The following is a 12,919-nucleotide window of genomic DNA, read 5'->3' on the forward strand; positions in this document are numbered from 1 at the left end:
TTGAGCGCTTACTATGTGCAGAGCACTGTTCTAAGTGCTGGGGGAGATACAGGGTCATCAGGTTGTCTCATGTGGGGCTCACAGTCTTCATCCCCGTTTTACAGATGAGGTCACTGAGGCCCAGAGAAGTGAAGTGATTTGCCCACAGTCACACAGCTGCCAAGTGGCAGATCCGGGATTCGAACTCAGGACCTCTGACTCCCAAGCCCGGGTTCTTTCCACTGAGCCACGCTGCTTCTCTAAACAGTCAGATCCTCAAGGGCGGGGATCCCATCTACCAACCGTTGGATTGATTTCCTAAGCGTTTAGTCCGATGCCATATAATAATAATGATGGTATTTGTTAAGTGCTCACTATGTGCCAAGCACTGTTCTAAGCGCTGGGGTAAATACAAGGTCATCAGGTTGTGCCCCATGAGGGGTTCACAGTCTCAATCCCCATTTTCCAGACGAGGTCACTGAGGCCCAGAGAAGTGAAGTAACTTGCCCACAGTCACACAGCTGCCAAGTGGCAGAGCCGGGATTCGAACCCATGACCTCTGACTCCCAAGCCCGGCCTCTTTCCGCCGAGCCACGCTGCTTCTGGAAAGCGCAATTAAGGTAACAGATAGAGACATACCCGACCCAACAACGGGTTCACAGTCTAGAAGGGGGAGACGGACAACAAAACAAAACGAGTAGATGGGTATCAAAAGGGAATTATAGATCTATAGGCATCATTAATAAAATAAATAGAATAATAAATATGCTGCGGGGCGGGGAGGGGGGTAGAGCAGAAGGAGGGAGTCGGGGAGACGGGGAGGGGAGGAGGAGCGGAGGGAAAGGGAGGGCTGAGAGGAGGTGACCTCTCAGGAGGGCTTTGAAGGGGGGGAAGAGAGTGAGTTTGGCGGAGGTGAGGAGGGAGGGCGTTCCGGGCCAGAGCGGCCTGGAGAAATGAGGTAATAAGAATAAGAATAATAATAATGTTGGTATCTGTTAAGCGCTTACTATGTGCCGAGCACTGTTCTAAGCGCTGGGGTAGACATAGGGGAATCGGGTCGTCCCACGTGGGGCTCACGGTCTTAATCCCCATTTTACAGATGAGGGAACTGAGGCACAGAGAAGTGAAGTGACTTGCCCACAGGTGACTTGCCCAAGGTCATTCAGCAGGCAAGCGAACCCAGGCCTCTGACTCCCAAGCCCGGGCTTTTTCCACTAGGCCACGACCAAGCCCGAGGAGGGAGAGCGGTGCCCCCGGGCTCCCACCCGACAGGGTAAAGTTGGCGCTCGCATTTGCCCATGGCACCAAAAAGCCAATTTGTAACATGTTGTTCTGGTCCTAGCTGACGTCGGGTTTCGATTAAGCTGACTCCAAAGCGGCGCGTTCCGGAGTGGTTGACGCGAGGACACTCTAATAGCCCTGGATCCCCACCCAAGAGACCCCATCCCCATTTCTCGGGGCTGCGGGAGCGAGATTCCCCGTCGCCGCTTGGAGTTCCTCCAGCTCTCAGAGTCGAATGCCATTCCGAGCGGCTCTGGAGCTTGAAACGAAACAGCAAAAATCAAAGCTTCCATCGCTTGCCGGAAGATATCGGCCAAAGTCCTTTTTTCCAACTAATGATAATAATAATAATAATGTTGGTATTTGTGAAGCGCTTACTATGTGCCGAGCACGGTTCTAAGCGCCGGGGGAGATCCGGGGTCATCGGGTTGTCCCACGTGGGGCTCCCGGTCTTCATCCCCATTTTCCAGATGAGGTGACTGAGGCCCAGAGAAGTGAAGCGACTCGCCCACAGTCACACAGCTGACAAGCGGCCGAGCTGGAATTCAAACCCATGACCTCTGACTCCCAAACCCGGGCTCTTTCTACTGAGCCACTCTGCTTCTTAGACGCTTACTAGGTGTCAGGCACTGTACTAAACCCTGGGGTGGAAACAAGATAATCAGGTTGGTCACAGTCCCTGTCCCCCCATCTTCATCCCCATTTTACAGATGAGGTCACTGAGGCCCAGAGAAGTGATGTGATTTGCCCAAAGGTCACTCAACAGACGTGGCAGAGCCGGGATTAGAACCCATGACCTCTGACTCTCAGGCCCGGGCTCTAGCCACTAGGCCATGCTGCTTCTCCACTGTACTAAGTGCTTAGGTTTTGCGTCCACATTGTGTAGATGAGGGAACTGAGGTCCAGAGAAGGTAAGCGACTTGCCCAGGATCCCACGGCAGACTAGAGGCGGTGGTGGCATTAGAACCCAGCTCCTCTAACTCCCAGGCCCGGGCTCTTTCCAGTGGATAGAGAACCCGGGCCTGGCAGTCAGAAGGCCATGGGTTCTAATCCCGGCTCTGCCACTTATCTGCTGTGTGACCTCGGGCGAGTCACTTCACGTCTCTGGGCTTCAGTTCCCTCACCTGCAAAATGGGGATTGAGATCGTGAGCCCCACCTGGGACAGGGGCTGGGTCCATCCCCGTTTGCTTGTATTCACCCCAGCGCTTAGTACAGTGCCTGGCACAAAGGGAGCACTTAACAAAAAGCATAATTGTGTGATTTGGGGCAAGTCACTTGACTTCTCGGCGCCTCAGTGACCTCATCTGTAAAATGGGGATTAACTGTGAGCCTCATGTGGGACAACCTGATTCCCCTGTGTCTACCCCAGGGCTTAGAACAGTGCTCGGCACATAGTAAGCGCTTAACAGATACCGACATTATCATCATTATTATTATTAGAGCACAGATCTGGGAATCAGAGGGCCTGGGCTCTAACCCCGGCTCCCCTCCTGGCCTACTGCATGTCCTTGGGCAAGTCACTTCTCAGCATGGCTCAGTGGAAAGAGCCCGGGCTTGGGAGTCAGAGGACCTGGGTTCCAATCCTGGCTCCGCCACTTGGCAGCTGTGTGACTGTGGGCGAGTCACTTGACTTCTCTGGGCCTCAGTTCCCTCATCTGTAAAATGGGGATTAACTGTGAGCCTCGCTTGGGCCCACCTGATGAGCCTGTATCTCCCCCAGCACTTAGAACAGTGCTCTGCACATAGTAGGTGCTTAACAAATACCAACATTATCATTATTATCACCCGGGTGACTTTGGGCACGTCACGTCACTTCTCTGCGCCTCAGTTCCCTCATCTGGAAAATGGGGATTAAGACCGGGAGCCCCACGGGGGACAACCTGATGACCTTGTAGCTTCTCCCGAGCTTAGAAGAGTGCTTGGCACGTAGTAGGTGCTTATTATTACTATTATTACTATCATTATTATTACTCTCCCTCTCTTCAAAGCCTTATTGCAGGCCCGCCTCCTCCAAGATGCCTTCCCAGACCAAACCCTCTTTTCCGCTTCTCCCGCTCCCTTCTGCCTCGGCCTCACTTGCTCCCTTTGCTCTCCCCCGACCCAGCCCCGCACCACTTATACGTAGATCTATCTCCATGGTTTATTTATTCGTATTAATGTCCGTCTCCCCTCGCAGGCTATAAACTCGTTAATTGATTTATTTATATTCACGTCCGTCTCCCCTCGCAGGCTAGAAGCTCGTTATGGGCAGGGAATGTGTCCGTTTATCGTCGTATCGTCCTCTCCCGAACGCTCTGCGCACGGTGAGCGCTCAATAAATACGATGGACTGATCGATTTTCAGTGTCTCAGACGCTTCATCTACAAAAAGGAGGTTCAGATGATAGCGTACTCGCCCAAGTGCTTTGCACACAGCGAAGCGCTCAGTGAATACGCTTGAATGAATCCCCGTTTTCCCTCCTACTTGGTGAGCCCCAGATGGGGTCCGATTATCTTGTAGCTACCCCAGCGCTCGGGACAGCACTCAGCACGTAGAAGGAGCTTAAGAGATGTGTATTATGATCATTATTGTTATTATTGTTGCTAATAATAATAGTATCATCATGGGAGCGTCACGGAAAAGGAACGAAGCACCACAGAACTCCATAAGGGCACAACTCTCGTACCAGTGTGGCCTAGTTGGTATTTGTTAAGCACTTACTAGGTGCAGAGCACTGTTCTAAACGCTGGGGTAGACACACGGGGGAATCAGGTCGTCCCCCGTGGGGCTCACAGTCTTAATCCCCATTTTCCAGATGAGGTCACTGAGGCCCAGAGAAGCGAAGTGACTCGCCCACAGTCACCCAGCTGACGAGTGGCGGAGCGGGGATTCGAACCCATGACCCCTGACTCCAAAGCCCGGGCTCTTTTCACTGAGCCGCGCTGCTTCTCTATGGGAAGAGGCCCGGCTTGAGAGTCAGAGGATGTGGGTTCTAATCCCGGCTCCGCCACTTATCAGCTGGGTGACCTCGGATAAGTCACTTCACTTCTCTGTGCCTCAGTGACCTCATCTGGAAAATGGGGATGAAGCCCGTCAGCCCCACCTGGGACGACCCGCTGACCTCGTATCTCCCCCAGCGCTTAGAACAGTGCTTGGCACAGAGAAGCGCTTAACAAATACCATCATTATCGTTATTATTATCATCATTATTAACTCCTTCCCAAAAGGAAAGAAGATGGCTACCGCCCCCTCTTCACCACCCCGAATAACCGAGTGAACGGATCTGCAAGTCTAAAAGGGCTTTCACTTGGCATTCACTGTCGAAGCCGGGTGGCCTAGTGGAAAGAGCACCGCCCCAGAAGTTAGAGGACTTGAGTTCGAATCCCACGCTGTGTGACCTTGGGCCAGTCTCTTAACTTCTCTGGGCCTCAGTTTCCCCAGCTTATAAAATGGGGATTCAATTCCTATCCTCCCGTCAGACTGTGAGCCCCATGTGGGGCGGAGGCTGTGTCCAACCTGACTGTCCCTTCTAGACTAGACGCTCATCGTGGGCAAGGAAAGTATCTGTTATAATGTTATTCATTCATTCAATGGTTTTTATTGAGCGCTTACTATGTGCAGAGCACTGGACTAAGCGCTTGGAATGGACAATTCGGCAACGGATAGAGACCGTCCCTGCCCACTGTCGGGCTCACGGTCTAATCGGGGGAGACGGACGGACAAAAACAAGATAACTTAATCGCGATGAATAGAATCGAGGGGATGGACACCTCATTAACAAAATAAATCGGATAATAAAAATATATACAAATGAGCACAGTGCTGAGCGGAGGGGAAGGGAGATGGGGAGGAACAGAGGGAACGTTATGTTGTCCTCTCCCAAGCACTTAGTACAGAGCTCCTGCACACAGTAAGCGCTTAATAATAATATGATATATTATATAATATATTAAATATATTAATACTATAATTATATAATAATAATAATAATGGCATTTGTTAAGCACTTACTATGTGCCAAGCACTGTCCTAAGCGCTGGGGAGGATCCAAGGTGATCAGGTTGTCCCACGTGGGGCTCACAGTCTTCATCTCCATTTTACAGATGAGGTAACTGAGGCACAGAGAAGTGAAGTGACTTGCCCAAAGTCACACAGCTGACAAGTGGTGCAGCTGGGATTCGAACCCATGACCTCTGACTCCCTAGCCCGGCCTCTTTCCATTGAGCCACCATCCGATACAGATGACAAGTGGTGGACCGTGATTTGAATCCATGACCGATAAAGGGAAGCAGCACGGCATAGCGGATAGAGCACGGCCTGGGGCACTCACGGGCTGAATGACCTTGGGCAAGTCCCTTAACTTTTCTGTGCCTCAGTTCCCTCATCTGTAAAATGGGAATTGAGACTTTGAGCCCACATGGGACAACCTGATTACCTTGTATTTACCTCAAAGCTTAGAACAGTGCTTGGCACATAGTAAGCGCTTAACAAATGCCATAATAATAATAATAATAACAGATATGTGGCAGAGCTGAGATTAGAACCTACATCCTTCAGACTCCGAGGCCCCCATTCTATTAAAAAATAAAATGGTGCTTTTTTTTGGGCTCTCCAGGAATCAGCATGGTTAATTGAAAATTCTCCGCAACGACTTCTGATCGGAAATCTCAGGAAAGAGCAACGGTTGAAGCAATTATGAGTTTATTTGTGAAATGTTTTCCCTAGGCCAAGCACTGTGCTACCCACTATTACTTATAATCAGATAATAATAATAATAATAATAATAATAATGTTGGTATTTGTCAAGAGCTTACTATGTGCAGAGCACTGTTCTAAGCGCTGGGGTAGATACAGGGTAATCAGGTTGTCCCACGTGAGGCTCACAGTCTTCAGCCCCATTTGACAGATGAGGTCACTGAGGCCCAGAGAAGTGAAGTGACTTGCCCACAGTCACACAGCTGACAAGGGGCAGAGCCGGGATTCGAACCCATAGACCGCTGACTCCCAAGCCCGGGCTCTTTCCACTGAGCCACGCTGCAGTATCCTTTGGAAGGGCTTAGTACAGTGCTTTGCACACAGTGAGCGCTCAATAAATGCGACTGAATGAACGTGAACCCTAACGCGCATTCTAGTGACAACAAAAATGACCAAAAGAGAAGGGAGATCATTTGCGGAAGGAGAACTGACCGAGGAGCCCAGCACGGCCCAGCGGATCGAGCTCGGGCCCGGGATTCAGAAGGACCTGGGTTCTAATCCCGGCTCTGCCAACTGTCTGCTGGGTGACCTTGGGCAAATTGTTTAACTTCTCTGTGCCTCAGTTACCTCATCTGTAAGATGAGGATAAGAGTGTGAGCCCAGGGGGACAGGGACCGTGTCCAACCTGATGACCTTGTATCCACCTCGGGGTTTAGAACAGTGCCTGGCACATAGTAAGCGCTTAAAAGATACCACCATTCTTATTATTATTGTTATTCTCTGGGCCTCAGTGGCCTCATCAGGAAAATGGGGATGGAGACTGTGAGCCCCATGTGGGAGAAGGACGGCGTCCAAGCTGATTTGCTGATATCCACCCCAGTGCCTGGCACATAGTAAGCGCTCAACAGATACAACCATTATCGTTATTAAGTAGGAGAGAGAACAGGATTAGAATCCCCATTTTACAGATGGGGAAACTGAAGCACAGAGAAGTGAAGTGACTTGTCCAAGGTCACGCAGCAGGCTAGTAATAATGATAATAATATTGGTGTTTGTAAAGCGCTTACTATGTGCAGAGCACTGTTCTAAGCGCTGGGGGAGATACAGGGGAATGAGGTTGTCCCACGTGAGGCTCACAGTCTTCATCCCCATTTTACAGATGAGGGAACTGAGGCACAGAGAAGTGAAGTGACTCGCCCATAGTCCCACAGCTGACAAGGGGCAGAGCGGGGATTCGAACCCATGACCTCTGACTCCCAAGCCCGGCCTCTTTCCACTGAGCCACGAGCCCATTTTTGGGTAGGGATTGTCTCTATTTGTTGCCGAATTGTAGCTTCCGATCGCTTAGGACGGTGCTCAGCACACAGTAAGCGCTCAATAAATCCGCTTGGATGAATGAATGAATGATGAGTGCTTACTCCAGCCCTTCTCTCTGTCTTAGTTACAGTAAGAACAATAACAGTTATGGTATTTGTTAAGCGCTTACTCTGTGCCAGGCACTGTACTAAGCGCTGGGGTGGAGTCAAGCAAATCGGTTGGGGCACAGTCCCTGTCCCCAGTGGGGTTCATTCATTCATTCCGCATTTATTGAGCGCTTACTGTGTGCAGAACACTGTACTAAGCGCTTGGAACGAGGCGTCCGTCCCCTCGATTCTGTTTATCGGGATCAAGTTGTCTTGTTCTTTGTCTGTCTCCCCCGATTAGACCGTGAGCCCGTCAGTGGGCAGGGATCGTCTCTATCTGTTGCCGAATTGTCCACGCCAAGCGCTTGGTACAGTGCTCTGCACATACTAAGCGCTCAATAAATACTATTGAATGAATGAATGAAAGTACAATTCAGCAATAAAGAGAGCAACCCTGCCCACAGCGGACTCACAGTCCAGAAGAGGGGAGACAGGCAGCAAAACAAGTAAACGGGCAACAATATAAACAAATAGAATTATAGATATCTGCACATCAAAACAAGTGAATAGGCAGCAATATCAATAAATAGAATTATCGATATCTACACATCAAAACAAGTAAGCGGGCATCAAAATAAATAAATTGAATTATAGCCATCTACACGTATACACAAGTGCTGGGGGGGCGAGGGCGGGAGGATGAGCGAAGGGAGCGAGGTGATGTGGAAGGGAGGGGGAGCTGGGGTTTATAGTCTTGATCCCCATTTTCCAGATGAGGGAACTGAGGCCCAGAGAAGTGAAGTGACTTGCCTAAGGTCACAGAGCGGGCAAGCGGCGGAGCCGGGATTTGAACCCATGACCTTCTGATTCCCGGGCCCGGGCTCTAAGCCACGTGGGGATTAAGACGGTGAGCCCCATGTGGGCCAAGGGACGTTGCCCACTCTGTCTGCTAGGCCCCTCCAGAAATGAATCTCGCCACCCGTGTCGCCTCATTCGAACTCAGAGCACCAGCGAGACTAAGTAGCCGACCTAAAGGAGAGAGACGGGGAATTGGACCAATCGAGCGACAGCCAGGCCAGGCCCCGAAGGGGTTAAACTGATCCCTCGTGGAGAAACGCGGCCCATTCATTTGGCTTCGTTAAACGACTAAATTTAGATCATTTGGTATCAAATGAACACTCTGTTTACGCTCCGTATACTTCAGATACCGAGTCGTGGAAAATGCATCCAATTTCCAAGAATTAAAGTTTCCATTAAGCTCAGAAAACGGAGAAAGTGCCAGAATGACAAGCTCTGACCTATGGGGGAGAAAAAAAAAACCACAATACAGAGCACATTTCCCTACTCTGGTTCCTATCCAAGTTCTGTATAAATATACTTGGGTCCGTCCTCGGGCCCGCACGCCGGGATTTCTCTTTCGCACCATCCCGACGTGCCCGAGGAGCGCGATATTTCGGAAAAGGCTGGGACTCTTCGAACCTCAGATGGCTACAGCCACTGGCTGCCGCTAAATTTCCCTATTTGGCCTGAAATCCTGTCTCCTTAGGGAGAGAGGCTTGTTCCTTTCCTTGCATCTGAAACGCTCTCCCTTTGGAGGAGTAAAATGGCTCCCTGACGTTCGAATAAAGACACCTTCCTCCTCTTTCCACCCCCAGGGATTTGTCCTTTTGGGTCCCGGGGGACTATAACGCTAATAATGATAATAATGGTGACATTGGTGAAGCGCTTACTATGTGCCAGGCACTGTAATAATAATAATGGTGTTTGTTAAGCGCTTACTGGGTGCCGAGCACTGTTCTAAGCGCCGGGGGAGATACAAGGTCATCGGGTTGTCCCGCGTGGAACTCACAGTCTTCGTCCCCATTTTCCAGATGAGGGAACTGAGGCCCAGAGAAGCGAAGTGGCTCGTCCAAGGTCACACAGCAGACAAGCGGCAGAGCCGGGATTAGAACCCACCACCTCTGACTCGCAAGCCCGGCCTCTTTCCACTGAGCCACGTGAGCGCTGGCGTGGACGCAAGCCAATCGGGTTGGACCCAGTCCCACGTGGGGTTCACCGTTTCCAGCCCCATTTTCCAGATGAGGAAACTGAGGCCCGGAGAAGTGAAGCGACTCGACCAGGGTCACACAGCGGACAAGCGGCGGGGCCGGGATTGGAACTCAGGTCCTTGTGAGTCCCAGGGCCGGGCTCTAGGCACTGGGCCCTGCCGAAACACGGGGAACATGTTTCGAAGGCAGGATTGGAAGCTTCCCCAGAGGGGAGGGATTGTCCTTTCCTAACTCTGTTGTACTTTCCAAGTCGGATCAGGACCTGCGTCCTCGTCCCGGCTCCGCCACTTAATAATACTAATGTTGGTATTTGTTAAGCGCTTACTAGGTGCAGAGCACCGTTCTAAGCGCCGGGGGAGATCCGGGGTCATCGGGTCGTCCCACGTGAGGCTCGCGGTCTTCATCCCCATTTGACAGATGAGGGAACTGAGGCCCAGAGAAGTGAAGTGACTCGCCCCCGGTCACCCAGCTGAAAAGTGGCAGAGGCAGGAATTCGAACCCCTGACCTCCGACTCCCAAGCCCGGGCTCTTTCCACCGAGCCACGCCGCTTCGCACCTGTCCTCTGTGTGACCTTGGGCAAGTCGCTTCACTTCTCAGTTCCTTACTAACCTCCTCTGTCAAACGGAGACAAAGACCGTGAGCCCCCCGTTGGGACGGGGACTGGGTCCGACCCCATTTGCTTTTATCCACCCCAGCGCTTAATACAGTGCCCGGCACATAATAATAATAATAATAATGTTGGTATTTGTTAAGCGCTTACTATGTGCAGAGCACTGTTCTAAGCACTGGGGGAGACACAGGGGAATCGGGTCGTCCCACGTGAGGCTCACAGTTAATCCCCATTTTCCAGATGAGGTAACTGAGGCACAGAGAAGTGAAGCGACTCGCCCACAGTCAGCTGACAAGGGGCAGAGGCAGGATACGAACCCATGACCTCTGACTCCCAAGGCCGGGCTCTTTCCACTGAGCCACGCTGCTTCTCTAGGAAACGCTTGACAAACGCCACAGTTTTTATTATGATCATTGTTATTATCATGAGGATTTCCTGCGGAGAAAACTACCCAGACTAATAATAATAATTAATAGTAATTAAGGTACTGGTTACTCTGTGCTAAGCACTGTTCTAAGCACTGGGGTGGATGAAAGTTAACCCGATTGGACGCGGTGTCCCACACGGGGCTCACACTTTTAATCCTCACGGTAACAGCTCCTACGCACATTCACAGCCCAAGACGCCCACAGAAGCCCTGGGAGACTTTGGGTGGCTGTAATAGACGTTGTGGCTACCCGTGTGAGCCCTCGACTCTCAGCCTATTTTTTGTATTTGTTTATTACGAATAATAAAAACAATAATGGCATTTATTAGGTCCTGATTTTCTCCTCCTATCTGTTGAGCGCTACTCTGCGCCAGGCACCGTTCTGAGCACGGAGGTCGCAACAAGGTCATCGGGTTGGACACCGTCCCTGTCCCCCGAGGGGCTCACAGTCTTCACCCCCATTTTACAGATGAGGTCACTGAGGCACGGAACGGGATTAGAACCCAGGCCCTTCTGACTTTCAGGGCCGCGCTCCATCCGCTAGGCTATGCCGCTTCTCTAATCGATACCACTGCTACTATTCATTCAGTGGTATCTACTGAGCGCTTACCGTGTGTCGCCCAAGACCCCCACAGAAGCCTGGGAGACTTTGGGTGGCTGTAATAGACGTTGTGGCTACCCGTGTGAGCCCTCGACTCTCAGCCTATTTTTTGTATTTGTTTATTACTACTAATAAAAACAATAATGGCATTTATTAAGTCCTGATTTTTTTTACTGTATCTGTTGAGCGTTACTCTGAGCCAGGCACCTTTCTGAGCACTGAGGTCGCAACAAGGTCATCGGGTTGGACACCGTCCCTGTCCCCCGAGGGGCTCACAGTCTTCACCCCCACTTCACAGATGAGGTCACTGAGGCACGGAGCGGCATTAGAACCCAGGCCCTTCTGACTTTCAGGGCCGCGCTCCATCCGCTAGGCTATGCCGCTTCTCTAATCGATACCACTGCTACTATTCATTCAGTGGTATCTACTGAGCGCTTACTGTGCGCCGAACACCGTACCGAGCGCTCGGAAAGCACAAGTGGGCAACGGAGAGAGACCATCCCTGCCCAACGACGGGCTCACGGTCTAGAAGGGGGAGACAGACAACGAAACAAATCAAGTAGACGGGCATCGATAGCGTCGATAGAAATGAATAGAATTATAGATCTATATATGTTATTAATAAAATAAATAGAATAATAAATATGTATCTAGAGACACAAGCGCTGTGGGGAGGGGAGGAGGAGCGGAGGGAAAGGGGGGGCCGAGTGCGGGAAGGCCTCCCGGAGGAGGTGACCTCTCGGGAGGGCTCGGAAGGGGGGAAGAGAGGGAGTCTGGCGGAGGGGAGGAGGGAGGCCGTTCCGGGACGGCGGGAGGACGCGGGCCGGGGGTCGACGGCGGGACGGGCAGGAACGGGGGACCGTGAGGAGGTGAGAGGCAGAGGAGCAGAGTGTTACGGCCATTATAACTGGTATTTCTACTACAGCCTACTCTTCGTTCTTTCTTTCACTCAGTTGCACTTGTTGAGCGCTTGCCGTGTCCAAATCACTGCACTAAGCGCCTGGGAGAGCACAATATAACAATAACAATAATAATGTTGGTATTTGTTAAGCGCTTACTAGGTGCAGAGCACGTTCTAAGCACTGGGGTAGACACAGGTTGCCCCACATGAGGGTCACCGTCTTCATCCCCATTTGACAGATGAGGTCACCGAGGCCCAGAGAAGCGACGTGACTCGCCCACAGTCACGCAGCTGCCAAGTGGCCGGGCCGGGATTCGAACCCATGACCTCCGACTCCCAAGCCCGGGCTCTTTCCACCGAGCCACGCAAACAGATAATAATGTTGGTATTTGTTAAGCGCTGGCTACGTGCCGAGCACTGTTCTAAGCGCTAGGGGAGATACAGGGGAATCAGGTTGTCCCACGTGAGGCTCCCAGTTAATCCCCATTTTACAGATGAGGGAACTGAGGCCCAGAGAAGTCAAGTGACTCGCCCACAGTCACCCAGCTGCCAAGTGGCCGGGCCGGGATTCGAACCCATGACCTCTGACTCCCAAGCCCGGGCTCTTTCCACCGAGCCACGCAAACAGATGCGTTCCCTGCCCACGGTTAGCTGACGGTCTAGAGGGGGAGACAGCATTAATATGAATAAATAGATCATCAAATAACAGATCTGTCCATAAAGCAGTGGGGGGCCGGGAGGGGGGATGAGCAAAGGGAGGGAGTCGGGGCGACGGAGAAGGGAGGGGGAGAAGAGGAAAGGAAGGTGGAGTCAGGGAAGGCTCAGAGAGGCAGCGTGGCTCAGTGGAAAGAGGCCGGGTTTAGGAGTCAGAGGTCATGGGTTCGAATCCCGGCTCCGCCGCTTGTCAGCTGTGGGACTTGGGGCAAGTCACTTCACTTCTCTGGGCCTCAGTGACCTCATCTGGAAAATGGGGATTGAGACCGTGAGCCCCGC

The sequence above is a fragment of the Ornithorhynchus anatinus genome, chromosome 2, assembly GCF_004115215.2.
Source record: "Ornithorhynchus anatinus isolate Pmale09 chromosome 2, mOrnAna1.pri.v4, whole genome shotgun sequence".
In the NCBI taxonomy this organism is placed as follows: Eukaryota; Metazoa; Chordata; class Mammalia; order Monotremata; family Ornithorhynchidae; genus Ornithorhynchus; species Ornithorhynchus anatinus.